At 41.2% G+C, this 22,496-nt stretch overlaps 1 pseudogene; it reads right to left on the bottom strand.

Annotated features, from left to right (window-relative positions):
- Positions 1–20,229: 20,229 nt before the first annotated feature.
- Positions 20,230–20,349, bottom strand: LOC118607405 (annotated as a pseudogene).
- Between the last annotated feature and the right edge of the window lie 2,147 nt (positions 20,350–22,496).

The raw sequence follows: 22,496 nt of genomic DNA, 5'->3' as shown, positions 1-22,496 counted from the left end.
TAGTTGGAAATCTGGCTTTGAAAAGTCAGCAACCAGTATTTTCTCTAGTTATCCCACCTGTTGAACCTCAAGACTAGAAGGGAGGATTTAGGGCAAGCATTTCGTTAGGTGGCTAGACCGAAGCCAGTATGGAGCAGGGGGAGTGTTCGATAGAAAGTGGCAAAACTAGCTATCTACCCCTCCAGTCCTGAGTAGCTGTTTGAACCTAGACGATGGGTTGAATAAATAAATGGTTAAATAAATCTTTGGAAATCACATGCTTATTAGCTGCATGCTAAAAAACAAACAAAAAACCCTTACTGCATTTCAGTCTGTTGACTATCAGGAGCTCCAGTTGTGGTTAGAATTCTCTTGAATATTAGGAACAGTGTGGTCACATGGCGACGTCAGGAGAATGTGATCACTAGGCTGTAGAGAGGGTGAGAACAAAGGCAGCTTTGGGCTCTAGCAACATTCTCTCTTCTTCTGCCCTCCTCTCCCCTCCCCTAAAGATTCTCTTTTTCTTGGCAACTTTCTTCTTTCCTCTGTCTACTCGGCTGGTCCAAAATGGCTTCTTCTAGTTACCCCACCTTCTCTCCCCACTCTCCTTACATTTGCATGTGCTGTGTCTTTACCCTGGGCTGTTCTCTTTCCTCTTAGCCTGACTACACCCTGTCTGCTCCTTCAGAGTCTTCTCGGTCTTTTCCAAGTAGCTGCCCTTCGTCCCTCAAGGCTGGGATGTGTCCCACCTGTGAGCTCCCAGGTTCGCTGGTACCATCCATTCCATCTTAGGTCTTTCTACTATATTGCAATTGCCCAACCACTTGTGCTTTTCCACCACTGCACTGTGAGCCACAAGAAGACGGGTCTGTCCCTTGTGCCCCAACAGCTTCATACAGAGCATGGAAACATTCGTTGGTATGCCCTGAATGGTTGTATAGTGTCCTTCTGACCAGGAGATCAATAAATACTTATCAAATGGATGAATGAGTAAACAAACAATTAATAAATTGATTATTGGCACTTCTGAATTACACATAAATTGTTTGTCTAGTCACTACACCTCTTCTTCACAGCTTTGTCTTCATCATTACGGCATACATCAGATTTACTTGGGTCTGGGGTTTAAGTCCAGAAGAATTCTATAATGCAAATCAGTACAGTTCTATCACTAAGTAAAACTTCACAGAAACTAATAGAGAAGGACCCTGGCTTACCCATTGTCTTGAATTCCTTGACTAAGGATTCCACTGGCTGGTATAACCCAGCTGCCTAAGAAACAGGACACCTGAAGGGAGATAGCTCAAGATGAGTAGCTTTTTCCATATCTGGGAGGCAATGTCTACTTTAGACAGAAAATGATTGAACAGTTTCCTTCAGGAGTTCATTACTACCCACTTTCGTCTAGGCTCATGCACACCTGTAAAAGGAGGGTGATAATATAGGGTTTAAACCCTAAAGTTTTTCACAGTCTGGTATAGGTAATCCTATTCTAGCTCTTTTCCATAAACAGCGGATCTAACTGCCGAGTTACAGGTATCATATTCTCAGTGGGGCCTAGTGCGAATTCTTGGGATATCAACATCAAGAAAAACCACGTTCTGTTTCTAATTGGAAGCACAAGGGGATAAACTATACTTCTTTGAAGAGAAGGTGGGATTTCTTTGCTAAAGCTCATGGGGAAGTTTTTGGCTTACATGACTTCGCTGCCTCAATCACATAGCTCAGAATGTCCCTCGGTATAAGAAACCCATTTCCAGTTGTCAAATTCTGTACCAACTCAGGATTAATTTCTCTCTTGGCTAGTTTCAGTGTCTTTGTCCATAGTTATGTTTGTCTCTCGAGCATCCTTTAGTCAAAACAAATAAGTACAAAGAAAATCTCCATGGTAGCCTGAGAGGCATTCCTTACATAGGTGCACAAGAGGAGTTTCCAAGAAACAAATGAGGACGTAGGATGAGAAGATCAGGTCAGTCTCCATTGAAAATGGCTATTTAAACAGTGAGCTTTTAACATAGGTGACTGTATAAAATTTTACTATTATGATAGGAATCATGCGTTATGTCCACTAAGTATTTTGTTTTGTTCATTCCAACTCCAGTTCTTGGTTTCTGGGACATTTTAGATTAGGCAGAAGCTGAAAGGAGGTAGCTCACAAGTAAATTATTTCCTTTTGTGGTATAAATAACCCAACTGGTGGTGTGTTGGCTGATGGTAATGGTTCAAGCCAAGCTTTGTTCTTTTTTGGGTTAAGTTTTTTCCAGAACCACATTTAGGAGCAACTACATCCTTTCCTCACTAAGGTTTGGACTATATAGAAGGAGAAATGGGAAGGAGGAAGCTTGTCTGACATTGGAGTCAATAAATACTTCATTCCAGAAAGCCAACCAGCATTTGGTCAGCCATTCAGAGTTAAAAGGCCCCAGGATGCCTGGATCAGGTGCTTCTTTCTTTACTTTAACAATACGAGAGCTACCTATTCAGACAATATTGAATGTAAACTGATCAGTTAGCTTCCCAAAGTCCCATACAAATCATCCATCAGGCATCAGGTGGTGCCAAGAACAGTCTTGAAGGCAAAAATATCTGCTCCCAATCCCTGACTCCCAAAATACCACTACTAAAGGGTTTTATCTTCATACTGAAGAACTAAGTTCACAAGCCAGAGGTTTGAGATTGTGTCATTGTGTCATTGTGGCAAGTCACTTCACCTCTTTGAGCCCCAGTTTCTCATCTATAAAATATGATAAATAATACAATCTTTCAGATTGCTGTGAGAATACAATGAAATTAGTTACTGTCAAACTTTAGTACATTTGATAATTATCTCGAGTGTTTGTTGAAAATGTAAATTCTTGGACCTCTTTCAGGAGTTAGTGTACAGACTTATTTTGCCAAGGTAAAGAATTGTACAAACGTAAGTAATTGTTCTTGTCATCCTGCACATTCCTGGATGGATTAACACTTTGAGCGTGAAACAGCCTGTTACACAACAGAAAAGGGAGTGGGGTTGAAAAAACAGACATTTACTAAATATCTAATATCGCCTAGGCCCATTTCACGCATTATATAATTTAATTATATGAGGTAGGGTTGGTACTCCCAGCAGAGGAAGCTGAGGCTGAGAGAAGTTAAGATTCTTGTACAGCATTACACAGCTAACAAATGACAGCCTTTGTGAACCTGCTTTACTTGCTTCCAAAGCCCAAGTTCTTCCCACTATACTGGAATTAATTTATTAATTAGCTATAGATTCTTTCTAAATGATCACAAGCAGAGACCAGACTTTTAGAAGAGGAGAGAAAGATTTAAATATGTCCTAAAAGTGTGGGTCCCAGATCAGAAGCTTCAGGATCACCCTAGGAACTTGTTTGAAATGCAAGCTCTTGGGGCCCACCACCGACTTCTGCATCAGAAACTCTGGAATTGAGGTCCAGAAATCTGAGCTTTAACAAGCCTCAGGTGATTCTGATACTCATTCCCATCTGACAACCTCTGCTATAACCTGAGGCACTGAGTGGGAGTGTGTCTGCGTGTGTCTATGTTGTAGGGAGGACTCTGGAAGAGTGCGGGGGGGGGGGGCAACATGAGGGCACCATGAGAGGGGGGAAGGTAACTGAAAGTAGAGATGGGCGATCTCAGAGTACTCATCTTCACTCCCGATCTTACTCTGTCGTTTCAATCTCATTATGAGGCCCCAGCAAGACGTGGCTGTAGCCCGCACACTCCATGCCAGAGAATAAAGTGATGCCAGGAGAGTCTTCAATATATTAAAGGATTTGCTAAATATCCAAGCTAATCATTCATTCATTTTACTTAGGCAACTGGCAATTTAGGGCAATAAGAAAAGGTTCAAGCAAATATCAGAATTATCTCATGATGAACAGAAACAGAAAATGTGCATTTAAAAAATATTCCTCTATCTTTTTGCTTTGACCTCACCTCCCCATACTCTCCCTCTCAGAAACATTATCTGGCCATCATTGGAACTATCTTGCTTGCTTTCAATTAAAAAAAAAAAAAAAAAGTGTCGAGATTTAAAAAGAGTGAATGGAAACCAATAACCAAGTAACAGGAGGTTTAAAGATAATTAGAAAATATCCTTAAGAATGGAATGACAAAGGTGTCCAGTTAAGGTGGCAGAATATGTAAACACTGTGCTTGCCTCCTCTTGCAACCACATCAAAATTATAATTAAACTACAGAACAACCATCATTCACAATCACCTGAAGTCTAGGTAAACAGAGTCCTATAACTAAGAATATACAGAAGCCACCTTGAGACCAGCAAGAGGGGCAGAGATGTAGAATGGGCTGTGCCTACACTCACATGTGGCAGTTAAAAACCGGGAGGGCTGTTTCAGCCGTAGAGGTCCCGCCTGAGGAGCAAGGGGTTCCAGCCCTACTCCAGGCTCCCCAGCTCAGAGGTCCAGTGCTAGGAAGAGCAGCCCCCACAACTTCTGGCTGTGAAACTAGTGGAGATTGTGGCTGAGTGAGACAGAGGAGGCTGCCAGAGTACCAAGGACTCCTCTTAAAGGGTTCATACATGGACTTACTTGCTGATGGACCTACTTGCTCTGAGCTCCAGTGCTGGGGCAGCAGCTCGAAGGTCGCCAGGGACATACAGGAAAGAACTAAATGGACTGGCTGGAGGGGCAGCTTTCTCCCCCACAGAAGTGCTGGCAGAATCCATTGTTCCTTTATTGAGCCCTCCCCCAACCCAGTGTGCATGCGCAGATGGGTGCCATATCTGTTTCCATCAACCTAACACCATTCACCCTGCTCTGATAATTCCCTGAGACCACCCAGCTTGTGGACCCACCCAACCTGCTTCCAGTGTCTTTACATGAAAACAACCTGTCTTGGCTCATGTTGTGGACTTTCCTAAAATCTCTCAAAGGTTCACAAACCTCAAACAAGTAGCATCTGGCCTCAGCATGCCCCATACATCTTGATAAGCAACATCAAACCTGGCACTAGCAGCACCTGGCCTCAGCTCACAGCTTAGCCTTTTCCAGGTGCCTCTAAGCCAAGCACAAGTGGCAAACACCTGAAGATCACTTTGTAGCTCATACCAAGTTGTCCTGGGCAAGACACAGATAGCAGCTGATCTTGGCAAGCACCAAAGCCCCTCTCAAGAGGCCCCAGAACCAGTACATTCAGCGACCAGCTTCAGACCCCACAAAAATACCACCCAACTATCCCCCAAAATGAAACACCCAAAGGGCTGACTTGGCAAGCACTAGAGCCTCACTAAAGCCAATCCTGCTCTGTAGGGTCAACCCCTGTACAACAACTCCACTGTAGTCAGGAATAGTCCTCACAACCAATTAACTTTAGAGACAACTCCATTCACTGAGATACAAACAGCAACCAAAGCTGAACTACAACAGGAGGGTACACACAAACACAACCTATACAAGAGACACACCTGGAGCACCCAGCTCAAGTAACCAGGGAGAGTGTGCCACTTGGGTGAACACACTTGGGCTGCGTGGCCAAATAAGTGGCTACCATGTGTCAATATCAGATCTTGACCTTTGCAGGTCCAGAAACCTCCTTTATTTCACCAGGAGTTGTCCCAGCTCAGTGGAGCTCTCAGAGAAAACTTATAAATGCCCATTTCAAACAAAACTTAAAAGAGTCAAGTGGACTTCTGTTGACTGATGAGTCCTGTCTCTCCTCTAGGTAAGGCTACCTAGGCAACCAAATCACTCTCTAGAAGGTACTCCGCAAAAGCAGAGTCAGAGCCTGAGGTGTTAGTGGGCGGCATTATAGGTGTCTGATATTGAGCTACTCATAACTTTTGCTAAGGAAACTCTGACCTGTATAGCTATTTTTTTTTCTTGAATGGCTATTACTTATGCTTATTATGGGCCAAGCACCTTACTCATGAGGTTGCATTCAATTCTCACACAATGCTGTGAGGTAAATCTAATTTGTATGTTACAGATGAAGAAACTGAGGCTAAGAATGGTTAAACAACTTGCCCAAGATCACAGGAAACTCCTAACTAGTCCTCTCCACTCTCTCTCTACGATCTTTGGGCAAATCCTCCAATTAACACATTCACTTCTCACACAGGCTCAAGAATCTTAGGGTCACAGTTCTCTTTATTACATCCCAGTCCTGATGGCACACCTTATTTCTCCAGCAACCATTCACTGATGCACCCAGCATCACTGGCTCCTTGGACCTTAGAGATACAAGTACGAAGGGGCTCCCACCTCAGGCTCTCGTCTAGGCATGAGAAAAGACCTATAAACTAATATTTACAATACAGGATGCTCTCATAGAGACAAGATGTAGTAAACATTACCCGAGAGTGTCAGGAAATGGCTAACATTTATTAGCACTTACCACATGCCGGGAACTGCTCTAATTTTATTATACTTATTTAATCATCTCAACAACCCTTCAAGGGTGGGATTATTATTATGCCATCTTATTGATGAGGAAATAGTCATAGAGATTTTATGTAACTGGCCCCAATGACGCACCCTCTAAGCTAAGCATTTCCATTACTTGTTTTTCTTATTCAGAGGACAACGTGTCTGAGTTTTGTGGCACTTTGCCATGACTCTTAAAAGCGAACTGTGTTATTTGATGATGTGGTAGCTAGGGTAGTTTCTGGGGAGAAAGAGTGAAGTACGGAGGTACCTGAGGAAACTGCTTTGATTTTTAACAGTGTGGTCAGCTCACCCTTGAAGGAGAGATTGGGTGAGAAGAGTCGACTTGGTATAGACATAAGGAACTTTCAAAACTGATAACTCATTTCATTTAGGGTATGATGCTGTTGTGCCTGGATTAACTTTTCACTCCCTGCACTGGCCACACAGACTTACCACTGGGAAACGACCTATTTTGCAGCTAGGCAAACACTATATCCTCCAATCAGCCAGTTTGCTCTCCAGTGTGTGATAGTGATCACAAGAAAAACTAGTATAAATGACTCAACATGACCCATTACTGGCACTAGAAAAATAACTCATACTGTCTCGGATGTCCTAATCTCATTTATCCAAAGAGTAGTATCATTCCATTGATCCTAAATGAATCACCTCGAGAGAGGAGGTTTCACAGAAATGCATACATGTATAAGATGAACCAGAACCCACATTTCACATGGGTGGGACCTGTGGGGAAGGAGGACTCAGGAGGCATTTTGGAAACAGGTTGGTCTGGCATGGAGTGTGGACTAGGAAGGAAAGATGGAGATGGTTTCTCCTAGGAGAGGTTTGAAGATCCGGTCTCAGAGCAGGATGAAGGGCAGGAGTTGGGGGAGGGAGTCAGGGGAGTTGCCACTCTCTCGTTTTCCTTCTCTGAGAACTGACCCCTTTTCACAGGATGGGTCCCCAACTACTGTGTCTAAATTACATGGCCCTATTACTTCTTAGCCATAGCTGACTTGTCCAGGGGACTTCCTGACCTCAATAGAGCCAATCGGATTTGTCTCTGAGGAATTTGGAAGTTTAAACTGAGAAGCCTTATATCAGGCATGCAGGCTGTTGGGTGAGGCTAGCGGCCTGGAACATTTGCTGAATCTGCCTTGGGTTTAGCCCTCCTTTATACTGGCTGTGCAGATTTTCCTGGAGCTTCCTTATTTATTTGTTGTTTGTTTACTTACCTATTTAAGTTAGCTAGGATTGATTTCTCTAATTTAGGATTAGAAGAGACCTAAGACTGTCAGAAAGCTGGCCAACACCTCTTCAGGCTTTGTTGCTATCTTCCCAATTCTGATTGAAGGAAACCAATTTCTTTTAAGTAAGATGGACAGGTTACTTTGCTGCAAATTAAGGTTCCGTAGAAGTCCAAGGCTACTTGAGAGTGAAAACGAAGAAAGATTTTTTCTGTCTGCCTTCCACCCCATCATTTAAATTATATTATTGTATCTCAGGGAATAAGATTAAGGTCCAACTGCAATTGACTCCAGCCAGCAGTGGCTGAGAAGTCTGCCACCTGATGATGGTTAAGATTTCTAGAACATATTAGTGGCTACTAAGCCAGACTTATTGCATCAGAATATCTACGGAATATCTAGGGCCCAGGAGCATGTATTTTAAACATGCTCTCTTATTAAATTTTATGTTATTTTTAAAATAGATTATATTTATATTTATATTATAATCACTGGCTTACTATATTAGTTTCCTAGGGCTATCGAAACAAATACCACAAATTAAGTGATATAAGATGACAGAAATGTACTCTTTCACCGTGCTAAAGGCTAGAAGTCCAAATTCTAGGAATTGCCAGGCTCATGCTCCCTCAGAAGACTCTAAGGAAGAATCCTTCCTTGCCTCTCCCAGCTTCTGGTAGTTGCCAGCAGTCCTCGGCATTCCTTGGCTTGTAGATGCACCACTCCAGTCTCTGCTTCCATTGTCACATGGCCTTCTCTCCTCTGTTTGTGTCCCTATTTCCCTCTTCTTATAAAAACAGCATTCAATGGATTAGGGCCTATTCTAACTGAGTATGACTAACTTTAACTAGATCACATCTGTAAATACCTTATTTCAAAATATGATCACATTCACGGGTACCAAGGGTTGGAACTTGAACATATCTTCTTGGGAACACAGTTCAACCCACATTTCCCATTACAGGTTGATGCTGTTTCTAATTTTTTCCAAATGACAATGCTGCAGTGAAGAGTCTTTTATATAAATCTTTGATGTCATCTTCTCTGGTTATTTCTCTCTGATAGGTTACTAGAATAGAAGTAAGTGATGAGTCAGACAGAGTATCATTTAGAGTTCAATCAGAAAAAAAAAACACTCTTATATTTTCACAACTATGGGGAATTCATGCATAATAATGATTACACAGGTCCGAGAAGTGGCCGATGAGCAATCAGGGGAGGCGAGGTTACCCCCCACCCCTGTGAGCACCAGTGGTCGTGGGTATCCGATGGAATCTAGAATCACGAGAGGCCTGCTGGGTGGGAGCTGCATCCCTAGCTGTGGCTTTCAGAGGTGCCACCCAAGGTGAAAGAGAGGGGGGACTTACCGTCTCCTTTCTACCCATCGCTCAGCTTTTCACTAGCATCTCCCACAAGCAAGTGACTAAGGATGCTGAAGCACATGCCCTCTGTGATTCAGAGCAGACCAGGGGAAGGTGGAGAAGTAGCCTAAGGGCAAATGGACTGAGATTGGCACAGATATGTGTAAGTTTAAGGGTTTGTTACATTGCTAAATGCTTTCCAGAAAATATCTACCAATGTACACTCACAATAATAAATGAGGGCCTGTTTCGTAACACTTTTGCTAGTATCAAGTATTTTAATTTAATAAATGACATTTTTCCCCTAACTTCAAAGGAAATGCATATGCTCTGTAAAAAATGTGGAAACTAGAAAAGCAAACAGAAAGATACTAAAAGCCCTTCTAACTTTAGTACTCGGTGACAACCAACCACTGTTAACAAGTGCCTTATGCACCAGTGAGTATTCAATAAATATTCTAGAAACTCAGAGGAATTATGTATGAATTGCCCTTTTACATGCAAAATAAGAGTTGCTATTCACAGGAGTGTCCATTTTCTTTCTGAAGATTGAAGCTTCTCTTTGATATTTGTTTTCCTGAATTCTTGAAATTATATCATTGTCAAAACATACAGCATGATGCAACTCGAAAACCCAGCAAGGAATCCCACCGATTCTGCCCTCTGATCCCCTGGCTTAGTGACTCAGCTTGCTAGATGACAAACATTCCTAAGGCCTTTTCTCCTCAGCTTTATCCTCCCAAGTCCAGCCCAGGGAGAGGTTCACAGTAGGCATCCTATATGTAAGTGTGTGTGTGTGTGTGTGTGTGTGTGTGTGTGTGTGTGTATGTGGGTGTAATAATAAAAGAATGAGTACATGAGTTCTGTCTTTCAAATTAACCACATCAGCACAGTCAGCTATAAACTCAAAAGTTAGATAGGGAATAATTTTCTCACAAAATAACATAATAATATGACCGCCCCTGGCAATGTTCTCAGAAACAGAGGAGACTCTCCTCAGGCTCTAAAATAAGCCACAGATGTTGGAGTTTACCAAACTTCCTCAGGCGAGGCAGCCTCTCTAGGTCTGTGTCTAAATAGATTGAAAATAAAGTAATCCATGAACATATCTAGGATTCGGACCAACATCGCATTACATAAATAAAAACTTATAGGACCTGCAGAAAGGAAGCAGTTTGCTCACATTCATTTACAGACGGCTGAGACAGCCAGCAGCTTGTCGCTGGCCCCTGGCCCTCAGCTCATAATATCAGAGCTCGGGCAAATCAAAGGCAGAGACTGCCTTCCTATCACTGGACTCGGATTTGTATTTTCTTTCCACAGTAACTAGAGTGATGACAGAAAGGCCCTCATGGGCACTATAAGGGATATGAGGCATTTTGTAACTTTGTTGAGCCTTTGAAATAATTTCCAGACACTTGTTTTCTAAAAGGGACAAGCAGAGTCCAACATAATGTTTGATGTCATGTCACTTCCTAGGTACTCAGGAAAGATTTATAGCTTTATAACATAAACCAGTTGTATTAGAACACTTCGGCTTCAAGAACACATGCTGGCACCAACGTCCCACTTGGGAGGGACCATATCAGTCTAATATCTGTCATTTTTCATGTTCTCCTTTTCCTTTGGCTTGCACCTGGACAGCAGCTCCTCCAAGATGTGTCTCCAAAGATTGTGTGTGTGTGTGTGTGTGTGTGTGTGTGTGTGTGTGTGTGTTTATGTGCATAGGGCACAGGAAAGACATTTGGTTCTCAGTTCACTCTGGTCACCTGTGACATCCCTGGCCTTTTGCTGCACACTGCCATTGTTGAAGATTGGACTCATTTGTCAGTGAGACCACTCTAGACAAGTTCCAGCAGATCTGCCTTTACTGGAGGTCTGGACGTAAGGGCCCAGCTTTGCTCTGAAGGCCAACAGAGGCATTACACAGGTCCTGTAGATTGGACCCTGCTCCATGAAGAACACGCAGGCCCTCCCTCTCTCCTAGTATCCTAGAAACCAACAACCCCAATAAGAAACACTCTCCTCTTTTGTCTTCGAAACACAAAAGGCTTTCTCTGTGCAGGGTGATTTGGGCCTTTGAAAATAAGGCCTCTTTGTGGTTGTCTTTTTAGGGTCTGCTGTTTTTCTTCTGTGTGTGTGTATGTATGTGAGAGTGTGCATGCGTGTGTGTGTGCGCACGCATGCACACATGGAGCATTGCTGAAGCATATAAAACCACTCTCAACTTTCCCTTGAAAGTAAAAATAAAGGCTCAGCTGCTGAGCCTTTATTTGAGGGCTAAAGGGGCTAAAATACCCTTCGTTTTTTTTTTTTTTTCCAGAAGTCTAGAGCAAAGAAGGGGAAAAAACAAAAACAAAAAAATTAAAAAAGGCAAGTTAATATTATAACTCATTTTGTTATATATTAATTCTTTCCAGACTTGAAATCAAGCCACATCTGGATTCCAAAGTGGAAATAAATGAGAGCCAAAAGAAAATAGTGGGGAGATGGGGAGGGGACATTTTTACTAATAGAAGTGGCATTCTTATGGGGAGGAGGCAGGGGCCTATTGAAAATCTAAATGCTTAAAGATCTAGACTCCTAGATTCTAAAAAGTGGAAGGAATCATTGACATACTAACTTCCCACCCAATTTAGAAGTCTGTTTCATGACACCCTTTGCAGATGATGACCTCGTCTTAGCTTATAGTATACATACGTTAGGAAAGAGCCCACTTCTTTTGGAAGCGGCTCATTCTATCACTGGACTGTAGGAGCAGTTTTTAAAGTGCTTCCCTATCTTGAAAACATTCTATATTTAGCCCTTTAGGCTTAGTTTTGCTTTTTAGAGTATTGTGGAAGCAGACAGCACAGAATTTAAACATTTAAAGCTAGTTAGTACACTCACTCACCTGGCTCCCTGAATTCTCCAGTTTTCACAGTTAGAGCACCTTACCATCACTATAGGCCAATTAGGGACCAAGTGAAGGTGGTTCTACTTCACCTATGTACCCAAGTGCTAATGACTCATAAGAGCAATATTACCTACACTTACATGTGCCAGAGTCACTTTTCTCAGCAGTTTGAATGTGTGTGTGTGTGTGTGTGTGTGTGTGTGTGTGATTTAACTCACACAACTACCCTATGAGGTAGGTATTATTTTATCCCCATTTTAAAGACAAGGAAATTAAGACCACATAGCTAGTTACTGACAGAGCTGGGATTTAAACCCAGGCATTCTGGCTCTAGAGTCCATGTGCTTAATCACTGAGCCAGTGGTTCTCAAATTTGAGCATAAGTTAGAATCACAGAGGGAATATTTGAACACATTCCCTGGGTGTTACTAATTCAGTCGGCATGGGGTGGGCCTAAGAATGTGTACTTCTGACTAGTTCCTAGATGATCCTAATGCTGCTAGTCTGGGAACCACATTCCGAGAACCACTAGTTGGTGCTAACTGAATTCTTGATCCCCATTTTTGAGTCACTTTCTTTGTTGCCTATGTGGTACCCTAACTCCTCAGAAACAGGACAACTCTAGGAACCAGAAATGACTGGGCTCCCACCCTTTGCTCTCAAATGCTACTTATTTCACTGGACCTTTCTGCCTATTGTCATCTGCAAGATGTTCCTCTTCTCCATTCACCTTCCTGGGCTTCCAGATGCTAGAAATTTTCCCAATCATAGCCACTCCATGGTGGATTTATCTGCTCTGTGGATTCATTCTACTCTTGTCCTGTCCCATTACTGAACAAGCTGTTGCTATGACAACTGTTATCCCTTAAGCCTTCTCTGAACTAGAACAATTAACCTAGGTCACATGTTCTCGGGTGATATAGTCTTTGAACCTGTTGCTGTTTAGATGATCCTTCTCTGACCTCTTTCTAGACCTTTAGTGCCCATCTTAGCATATGGAGTTCAGAACTAGACACAGTACTATATATAAGATATGACCACAAGTCACTGTAACATCACTTTCTTTCTCCTTTTTCTATTCTATTCATATTGGCTATAATTGCATTAGCTTACCTTTTTGGCACATATTTACTTTGAGCCCAAGACTGACACATAGTTTTCAGATAAAGTATTCTCAGACTCATCTTTCCTCCATTTTATGTATTTTTTTTTTTACCTGAACACAGGGCTTTAGTTATTTATGTTAACTTTCATCTGGTTTGTTTTTATGTTGTTCCAGCCAATGGAATTTTTCTGGTACTAAGCCTTTTTATTATTTTTTCTTATTATAAAAGGAATACTTATTCATTAACCAAAATGTCATAAAATATAGATAAGTGACAAGAACAACAATAAAAATAACTAGGCTTCACATTAAGTTGACTATTTGTAGATTCCAAAATCCAGTATTATGCGAAATCCTATCTCCTTTCAGAAATAGTCATTTGTCTATTTTCAATTTTCAGGTGACTTTTCCATTCTTTCTAATTTTCCCAAAATTATTGGCAGTGATTCTACTATTACTTCGGTTAGTTTTCTCAGCACCGTGGGATAGAATTCATCCAGGTCTGAAGAATGAAATTATTTACAGAGACTTCCTGTTCTCTCACTATCTAGACTCCTCTCTTGGACTTCGATGACCTCCTAACCATGTTTATTCCACACTTTCAAGTTTGAAGATCTTTCGTTTTCATAAAGAAGATGGAAGCAAAATAAGAGTTGTGAAGTTCTATTTCCCTCCTGTCATCCATTAGCCTTGGAACATCACCTTCAGCACATAGTCCTGGCCTTTTCTGTGCTGGTTATGTCCAACAAAAGACCATTTTTATGCCTCAGAGTTTTTTCATAAGCTTTGATTCTTTTTTTTTTTTTTTTGGCTTCAGTTTTCCAGCCGTGATTTTTACTCTTATATCGATCTTTTTCCCTTTAGTAATGCACTGTTCTTTGATCCTGTGTGTGTATGTGTGTGTGCTCTTTTACAATTTGATTTCATTGAAATGGTCCCTTAGCCACTCATCTGCTTCCTTACATTCCTCTCTCTTTTCCTTCACCAAGATTATTTTTTCAAATCATATCTTCAGATATATTTTTGGTAGAGTCTTAAGTCACTTTTCGCTTTATTGGTTCTAGCTATATCAACATGCTTATCTCTTCTTCGAGTTTTTGAAATCTCAGGTAGATGACTCATAATGCCCTCTGTTTTCCTCCAAACTATCACAAGGATGACTTGGAGTGCCATGTAAAGAGTCTAAGAGTGCCATGTTCAACATGGCTACAAGGTTAGTAGCAGAAGAAACAGACTTTAGCTAAGTTACACAAAATGGAATTTGTTGGGAGGTTAGCAGGGAGCTCACAGACTGATAAGAAGATTCAGAACCAGCTCTGAAACAGATGGAATCCGGGTAGCTCCGAGGGTCCACTTAGCAGAAATTATTCTGTCCTTGTGTCAATCTATTTAAGGTTAAAAGTCCTAAGAAAGACAATGAGTCTGATTTGCCTACCTAAGTCTGACACCTGTCCCTTGGCTAGGGGAAAGCAGGGAACGCTGATCGATATGCCCAGTAAGATTATAGGCAATGACAAGGAGTTAATGACTCCAGAGGGAATTGAGGTGCAATTACCTGTAGTGGGGTGAATGAATGATAGAATGCTGAAAGACAAGTATACACTAGCTACTGTCTCCCAAGGTTCACCTCACTTCCACTTTACTAATAAATTCTACTTTTTTTCCTCAGAATTAAGCATTGGCCAGCATTGCCTTTATTGATTCATTTACTTCCCAAAAAAGATTTTGTTAGCAAGGGGCATTAGGAATTTATGAGATGCTCTGTTTTTAACAGAATGAGACTTCCCACAGGTATATGAATAGTGGAAATCCCAGGAATGTCAGTAATCTCTGTGCCATTTTTAACAGTACCTCTGAGATTCTATTTAAAGGAATTTCTTTAAAAAGGAATACCAACAAACAAATGAATTTACCTCATGTTAAAATACTGAATTACTTTAATAATCATTTTTTGTGCTTATTGTATACACATTGGAAATCACAAATATTATTGCTGAATCTTTCCCATTATTTCCTCCTGGAAATTATTAATCGCCCCCTTAATAATATTAATAGCACATTCTATGTACTCATTGACTATGGACCTCCTGATACTGTTTCAACTTTTTTCATACTTGGTGTTCTTCATAATAGTTGATGTTATAGTTTTGCTTTGACTTTTTCTCCCTCCCCATAGATTGACTAATGTTATTTATCCTTATCCTATTAAACGTGTTCCTTTAAGGGCTTCATAAGTGGCCATCAATTTTTTGCCAGGAACTTACATCGGCCATGTAGCTAGCCACTCATTTCTCATAATCATCTTCCTTTAAAGTAATAATCTTCTACAAGAAGTGATTTAAAAAAATTATTGTGATGGTTAGTTCTTCAATATCCTATCTAGAATCAGAGATATGTAAGTTTCTTCTAATTTTACCATTTGCTCCCATGTGGTCGTTGACTTAAGGCAGGTTGTCCTCTTCAAACATCCTCCAAGCAGATAGCCCCGTTCTACATGGATCGGGGCAGGTTAGCTACAGTTAGCTACTCTTTGTTCCTCCCTGTGGATAAGCTTCACAAAACACATCTTCTACCTGGAAAATCATTGGGCATATAGATATTGGAGGAGTAAGAGCAATCCTTAGAATCACTGATTCAAAGACAAAATCTTAAGAGGTGGTGATAGTGGTTGGAAGGATGAGGTTAATGAAGTAACGTGGTAATAAAAAAAAGAATGCAATTCCTAGATAAGTTTCTCTACAAATGAGTTTTCTCATATTATCCTGGAGATTGTCCCTGCCTAACAAATCAGACTGATGGTAGAACTAGAAGATAATTTTTTTAAAGCTTCTGAATTCCAGGGACTATATATAAAATCTATGAAAGGCAAACAAATAGTCCTAAGTGTCATATACAGGTGTCATCAACTCCAGAAAGGCTTAGACTTTATGAGGAAAGTTGCTCTCTTTTAGTGTATGTGCTGCCGAAGCGAGCAAGAGCCGCTGGGGACTCTTGAGATGCCATAGCTGCCAAGATGAGTTGGGAGCCCCTTTAGAATTTTATGTCGAAATCTGTCAGGGAGACGCCCCCTTTTGAAAAATTCTTATTTTTGAATTATAGTTAATATACAATATTATATTAGTTTCAGGTGAACAACATAGTGATTAGACATTTATATATCTTACAGGTGATCACCACAATAAGTCTAGTACTCCTCTGTCACTGCACATAGTTATTATGACATTATTGATTATATTCCCTATGCTGTACATCACATCACTGTGACTTATTTTATAACTGGCAGCTTGTGCTTCTTACTCCTTTTCATCTTTTTCACCCATCTCCCCAGCATCCTCCCCTCTGGAAACCACCAATTTGTTCTCTGTATCTATGAGTTTTTTTTTCTGTTTGCAGTCATTATAGAAAACTGTATGGAGGTTCTTTGAAAAAAGTAAAAATAGAACTAACATATGACCCAATGATCCCACTTCTGGGTATTTATCCAAAAAAATTAAAAACACCAACTCAAAAAGATATATGTACCCCTATGTTTATTGCAGCATTATTTACAACAGCCAAAATATAGAAGTAATTAAATATTCATTGATAAATGGATAAAAAAAGATGTGGTACATATATTTATAATGAAATATTACTCAGCCATAAAAAGAGAAATTAAATCTTGCTTTTTGTGACAACATAGGTGGATGTAGAAGGTATTCTGTTAAGTGAAATAAGTCAGACAGAAGACAAATACTATGTGATTTCACTTATATGTGGATTCTAAAAAACAAAACAAACAAAATGGCCTTTTGTTTCAGAGACATACTAATCTAGAAATTTGTAATTTGCCCATGACTCAGTTTCCTTTAACCCTGAATGGATGTTTTCATATGTTTAGATAAAAGACACATATTTATTTCTGTACATCTAGTATTTCAGTGACTTTCAAACTATTTTGACCCTAACCCACAGTAAGAAAGACATTTACATTGCAATCCATCCAATCACCCATCCATCTATATATATCTGAAAAAAAGTATTACCCAGAGCACTAAGCCTTATTATGCATAATCTCAGATATTTTCTATTTTAGTCTATTCCGTTTTATAAAAACGCTGGTCTCAACCCCCTTGATTTCACGACCCATTAGTGGGTCACAACCTGTAGTTTAGAAAACACTGCTGTCTATGCCACGCCACAGGCCTAGGTAAAATTCAGGTGTTTGCCTCATGAAATAAACATCTTAAAAGCCTGTGCTGTCTATTTGTAAAATTGTTCAAGTTAAAAGTCATCCTCACTAAATGTACTGGAAGCCACATAAATCTGAGACTTTCTCAGAAGGTGGCATTAATGTGCTTTAATTTGGTGCTGGTGCTGGGAATATCAGTAAGTGCACCTGCCTCTGTCATTCTACTTGATTGTCTGTCACAGCTGGGGATGTACTTTCCCTCCAGTTGCCCTTTTGCGCAGTCCATGAAGAGAATGCAAACGCTCTCTCAGCCCTGGCCAAGAATCTGTCTCCCTCTAGCTGATTGGATTACATGGCAGAAGGAGGTGTGTGTCTCTGTCACTCAGAATAGTGATCTGTTGTGTGGGGGAAACCAGGGGAATGGAGTAAAATGAGAAGGCAAGGGAAAGGGTGCAGGTACAGGAGGATTCTATCTAACCTTATGCCATCACCCCCAAGGCAGCATTAAGGATCCCACATTTGTGTTCAGGTCAGTTCAAGAGGATAGGGGACTGACATGGTTTATAAATCAATCACCTGCGTGCCAGTCCCTGCTCTAGGCATATGCCCATGGGGTCACCGTATAAGTGTAATAGGAGCTAACGTGTATTGAATGCTTATTTTGCTTTAGGCGTTACAAGCATGATCCCACTTAAATCTCACAATCCTATGAGACAGATGTTCTGTGATTCCCAATTTTGCAGATGAGAAAACTGAAGCTTAGAGAGGGAGAATAATTTCCTCCAGGTTACATCACTGGTGTAAGATGGAGCTAGGACCAGAGCTCAGGTCTGCCTGATCCCAAAGCCTATGCTTCTCACCACCACCTTTCATCATCTCTATTTGGCAGAAAGAAAACTAGCTCAGAAAGGTTAAGGAGTCTGTCCAAGATCACACAGCTAACAGGTGGCAGAGCCAGAATTCACATAGTCTGTTTTGATACCATGTTCTTACACTAGAACTGCTCAGCACTGCTCAGCATCCTAAGCCCACAGTGACCTGGAATGATTTAAGGGAAGATATAGTTCTTCCAAGAATGCAAGCTCAAATTTGGTTGAGTGAAATGACCTCAGGGCTGCTATTGAAAACCTCATAATTTAGTGTTGATTCTCTGCAAATTTGCCAGAAATGAAGGGTGAGGGGGTGGGTCTCAGATAAATCATCCTTTATGTTCAGACAAGTAACAATGCAAGCTCCTCGATGTTTCTGAGTCACCTAAGGATCAAACCTAGAGGTGGGTGGGCTTTGAACATTTTTCATTTCAGTATAAATACTTGACTGTTAAATTTCCTTCTTAACCCATGCACCTTATGAGAGGCCAAGAACAGGGTTAACTTCATTGGTTAGATAAATAGGAACAAGCTGCTGGAGGGCAGGTACCAGGCTGCATGGTTCTTAGAATACTTCGCACTTAACATCCTGCTCCACTGCCACCTTGTAAAGCTCCAGGGAAGGGATTTCTAATGCCAGGGAAGACGTTTAAAATTGAGGGGCAGGGGGAGGTGTCTAGATTGTCAACCTCTACCAATACTCCTAAAGGTGTTTAAGGAATAGTTTTAATAGTTGTTAAGATTATACATAGTTAATTTACATGAGCAGAATTCTAGAATCATTGCCTCAAGGAGAACGTAATTATTCTGCTTATAATTTGGGAACTTTCTATATAACTGATGTACTGTTATTTATTAGGGTACTTAAATCAATAGCCTTTTAATATAGTGGCCTCGCAAGATCATTTAGGATGTGTTTGTAGTGCTCATTCTTGTATCTCCGCAGCATCCCAGCCCAGTGCCTATCACATAGCAGTTGCTCAATAAACTGGTTATTTACTCATTCATTGAATGAGTCAATAAAGTTTTTTGGTCCCCCGCCCCTTTTAAATTTCAAATTGGAAAATAATGGTTGGCAAATACTACAAGGTTTTGATGAATAAACACTGTTCCATAGTTTTAGAGGGTAAAGTATAGGATTTGATCACTAAATGACTTATATGACACTCACTCTTAAATGTTTTTCTGTACGAAATCAGCCACATTGGTTCTTTCTCTCTAAACAAAACAAAACAAAAAACAAAAAATCCAAATGTCTCATAGAGGTTTTTTTTCTCTCTCTTTTTTTTTAATGCCACCGAAGTGCACACTTAAAAATGATTTAAATGGTCATTTTTGTTATGTATATTTTACCACAATTAAAAAAAAACATATTATAAAACTTGTGAATATATTAATTACATTCACAATGTTGTACAAACATCATCACCAACTGCTACCATTTCCTCAAGAATAGGTCCTCTGTAGCAGAGGTCTCCAACTCCCGGCCATAGATGGTACTGGTCCAGTCCGTGGCTTGTTGTTAGGAACAGGGCTCTGCAGCAGGAGGTGAGTGATGGGCAAGCGAGTGAAGCTTCATCTGTATTTGCAGCCGCTCCCCCACGCTAGCATCACCTCCTCAGCTCCACCTCAGATCATCCGGCATTAGATTCTCATAGGAGCACCAGTCCGGTCCGTGGTGCCAAATCGGTTGGGGACCGCTGTTCTGCAGCCCAGAGTCAGGGGAAAAGGGATCTGCCGATGTCGACGAGCGGCTTGGCTGGCCTAGAACAGCTTCCTACAGTGGGATCTGGGGAAGATGGGAGCTGCCACTTGGAATATCTACTTGAAATCACTCTCACAACACGGGGCTGGGGGATAAGGAGAGACTTTCCTCACCAGCTGCCCCACTCAGCTTCTCCATACTGAGCAGGGGTTTGGAGTGGGGTCAATGGCAGCACCGCCTGGCCACCCACCCAGGATAGGTCTTCTGCTTGGGGCCGGGGAGATGGGGGCTGCCACTTGGCTGTCAAGCCCACAGGAACAGTCTTCCACATGTGTCTCTGGATGGTGGGATGAGTGCTACCATGCCTTTGCTATTACTACTGAATTTCTGTCCATTTGTTGAATAAATCTTTCTTAAATTATTGTAAGCCCTTTGGTCAAGCTCCAGAGATTTTGAATGATCGCCTTTGCTGATTTTTACCAGTTTGTTTGTTTGTTTATTTTACACCTACAGCGCCTGGTCTTCCTAGGTGGTCTCCCATCCAAGTAATAACCAGGCCTGACCCTGCTTAGCTTTCGAGATCAGACGAGATCGGGGATGTTCAGGGTGGCATGGCCTGTAGTTTTTTTTTTAAAAAACCAATTTAATAGATATCTCTCTGGGGCTAAGATTTCACTGAGTTCCTCATACCACCATCCAGGAAAACCCCCTTTTCTCCATAGAGTTTTAATTGACCACATTGGAAAGATGCATATTTTTAGACAGTATTTTGTATGGGTCCTTTTGAAGAATCTTACTGGCAAGTTCATGTAATAATCTTATACCTTTCTTCTAGTCTCCCAAGGAGAAGCAGAGATAGTGGCTACATCCAGTTTAAGCCTGTCTAAAAACTTGCTGGAAATAGCATAGTGGTGGCCAGGCTCTTGGCTCAGAGAGCTAACAGTCTGAATAAGGTGAAGCGTTTGATTACATAGACGTGAGATTAAAAGTAAAGTGTCCCTGTAGGAAGGTAAGGGGATTAGCAGCGTGGAGGCACACAGAGTTTTCACAAAGTGAACTCTTTGAAATCCACAAAATCACATGTGTCTTCAGGTAGCGGCTCAGAGTGACTTCTGAAGGGCTTGCTTCACAGAGATGCATCATTGTATTCCATGAATGTTTACTGAATGTCCCCTGGGAGGCTGGCATTGTAATTATCTGTTTCTAAGGCTCTGCATCACCTTGCTTTGATTTTTGCCTTTTCTTTCTATAAAGACTTCACTATTGCTGGGGATTTCATATTTTACTTCCTATTGGTTTTTTGGGAGTGAGAAGCTAACTCAATGCTCTATGTATGCAGTCTTGCAAAACCACAGCTAAAGATTTTAAAGTCTTCTGACTCAGATACCCTGCCACTCCAGGTGAAGCTGTTTTCTTCACTAATTTGCTACAGGTTGGGAGGGGAGCTGTCCTTCAACAATGGCAAATGACACAGCTGTCGCCTCTGCAAGTCCGGAATGATTAATAGATTTTACTCCATCCATCCCCTCATCTGACACAGGGTGGTGACCAGTTTCATTACTACTGCTTTCTAGAAGAAACAAAAAATTATTTGCCAGTATCTTAATATGATGAGTTGCTAAAATTAAAGTATCCCTGTAATCCTTTTAGATGTGTCTTCATTATATATCTTCATTTTCCTTCCAAAGACCATTTGTTTAAGATCTGCCCTGTGAAACAACTCACAGTGCATATTTCAAATATTAGTTTAAAATGATTCTCCAGGTATAATGCCAGAAGCTTTAGGGAAAACTTCACATTGCCTCTGTGATCTCTGGAATGTTCTTCTAAGCACCCTCCTCCTCTCACCCTCCCTGCCCAAGTGCATTCTAAAGAGCAAGGATTTCTGGCTGGACTTTCTGCTTGGGTCAAGTTCAGAGAGTGTTCTTGTGTTTCTTTCATCATCTGATAAAGATGGGGCAGGGCAGGGGGGTGGAGGTCAGGGGAAGCACGTCTTAGAGATGAAGGGTAAATTGAGATCTTTGATTCAAAGGCTGTGACTCCATCACTTTCTCTTATGTAGATGCTGTATTCATCCCACACTTCCTACTGCAAATCACTCTGGTACAACGTGACAATGCAGCAGATACACAGGACTTTTCCCACATCACACTACAAACACAGCCCCCCTCTCTGGGGAACCTAAGAGAAACTTTTGGGCTTCCACTTCCCCTCCATTTGTTTGAAGGATCAAGAGAACACAGTTCCATTTTCAACAAAAATTAAAAAGGAAAATCATGAAAAGAGCCAACCTCCTTTTTTTCTCTCTCTGTTGCATCCAGGGAAGAGGAAACAGTGAGCGCCACTGATACTGGGTCCCCAGGGACCCTATAAGGGTCACTCCCCAGCTATCAAATGAGCATGTCTTCCTCCACTTGTAGAGCAAGTATGTAATGAGACTGGAAGTTACTCTTGGCTCAGATCTGCTGTGCAAAAAAATGAAACACCACAATGCTTCAGGACCCGGCTGTGTTCACACCTGGGTTTTCACGGAGAGGACAGTTTTTAGCTTTAAGGCTTTGGAGATTTGGAGAAAGGAGATTTGAAAAGCCATTAGCCGTGTTCCTGCCAGTCTCTGTTGGCCTGTTAAGAACTGTATGTTCCTTGAGGACCGGGACAGACTCCTTCCACACATTTTTGTTTTTTATTTCTTCTTAAGGTGCTTTCTGTAGTGCCATGAGCCAATTTACTTTGGGACTTAAAAGATGCCAACATTTCTATTCTGCCTTGTT

Source organism: Rousettus aegyptiacus, unplaced genomic scaffold (assembly GCF_014176215.1).
Source record: "Rousettus aegyptiacus isolate mRouAeg1 unplaced genomic scaffold, mRouAeg1.p scaffold_m13_p_8, whole genome shotgun sequence".
Classification (NCBI taxonomy): domain Eukaryota; kingdom Metazoa; phylum Chordata; class Mammalia; order Chiroptera; family Pteropodidae; genus Rousettus; species Rousettus aegyptiacus.
This window is presented reverse-complemented; position numbering and strand designations above follow the sequence as displayed.